The sequence below is a fragment of the Leptonychotes weddellii genome, chromosome 9 (genome assembly GCF_054177405.1).
Source record: "Leptonychotes weddellii isolate Sample4059 chromosome 9, ASM5417740v2, whole genome shotgun sequence".
NCBI lineage: Eukaryota > Metazoa > Chordata > Mammalia > Carnivora > Phocidae > Leptonychotes > Leptonychotes weddellii.
The window spans coordinates 914,927-916,723 of NC_138377.1; positions in this window are offsets into that span (position 1 = coordinate 914,927).

Genomic DNA, 1,797 nt, shown 5'->3' on the forward strand with positions numbered 1-1,797 from the left:
CTTGAAGCTCCAGGCTGGTCCCCTGGCTCCTGAAACCCTCGGGTGGGAGGTCATCATGCCCCTTTGCCCAGAGTAAGGCCCAGGAAGAAGGGGGCAGGCTCTGGACCCTGGGAGAGGCACTGCCTGGGGGCTGCAGGCCAGGTGCCCAACTCCTGCACCAGCCGCCTGCCCCCCACTTGGCTCTGGCCTGCTCCCAGCCACCCCTGGTCCCTGAGCCCCCTGCCCGAGTCATCCAGCCCCACCTGACCTCCACCTGGCCCCGCCTTCCTAGGTGGCCTCCCGGTGCCCAGGGCTGGGGTGGGCAGGGCGGGCAGAGCAGGCCTGGACTCGCAGAGTGAGTCAGGCAGGCACCTCACCCAGGGGAGCAGGCTGGCCGGGCGCCAGGCCGGCCTTGGAGGCCGTGAGAGATGCCGCCTGGGCCACTCCTGTCCTTGTCTCCAGATGGCCCAGGCGGGTGCCTCGGCCTCCCCTGGCCAGCACGCTCATCTCCAGGGTTGGCTGACCCTGGCCCCACAGAAAACCCTCTCTCCCCAACCCTGAGAATTCTGCACCACCCCCAAGAAGAAAGAACGCAAGAGTGGGAGCCGGAGGCCACGCTGGGGTTCCGTTGCTCCAGAAGCAGGATGCCCACAGACCCCCGACTGGGGCCCTGACAGGGGCTGACTTGGCTTTGGTCAAAGAGCTGGGTCCCGGGCAACGGCGCTTTCCCATCCATAAAATGGGCACTCCCCAGCTGGGTTCCCAGCCTGTAATGACAGGGCTGAGGGCTTTGATGTCCCAGATGAAAGGCGCCCCCCGGCTCCCAGACTGCCCCCAGGACAGAAGAGCAGGCACCGCCCTCCCAGAGCTTCCCCTGGACTGTGGGAAGTAGGCTCCACCGGCTGGACCCCAAGGTCAGCCATCCCCAGCCTGGGCCTGCTCCACAGAGACCCCCAGCCAGGACAGGGGCTGGGGTGGGGAGTCAGAAAAGGTCAAGGGCAGAAAGGGCCCCTCCAGGGATTGACGAGTGGGAGAAGGAGCAAGGGGTGTTCTCTGCAGGAACAAGGGACCCAATCGGCACCCCAAGGGCCACCCATCCCCCACAACAGCCCTGGCAAGATGGTCCAGGCACCGTGACCTGGACTCACAGGCAGGCCTCCCCCAGCTTCCTAGGTGACCTCCCCGACCCCAGCACCGCCCTGGTCCCTCAGGATGGAGGGGGTCTCCAGGCCGGGCCAGCACCTCTGCAAAGCAAGGTCGGACCCTGGGTCGCAGCCAGCGGGACCAGGCCCACGGGATCCTCGGACCAGGTGGGCTTCTCAGCCCCTGTCCTTGGATATCAGGTCCCAAGAGCCCCTACCTCCCCATCCCATGCAGAGTCCCACCACACCCGCCTGGACCCCTCAGAGCCTCCCAGATTCAGGGGCAGAGAAGCAGGCTCCATTGTGGCAGTATAGGGCTGGGCTCCTTCTGGGGACCAAACCTGGCCTCACAAGAGAAAGGGAGAGCCTGGGGTGGCCTGGGCCCCCAATGCCCCCGCTGACATGGGACCCCGATCCCAGGGGCGGGGGCCAGGTGTCATGGGCAGCAGGGAGCAGGAGGGCAGTCTGGGGCAGGGGGCTTGGTACGGAGGATGACAGACCAGAGGATCCACGGGGGCACTTGGGAAACTGTCCAAGGCTGTGGGGTCTCAGACCTGCCTCTGCCCCAAGCTAGACCTCCCCCTTGAAGAGAAACTTCACTTACTTGCTCATTCATTCATTCTTTCCTCCAGCAAGTATCCCCCGAGGCCCCACGGAGGCCCAGCCCTGCGCCCGA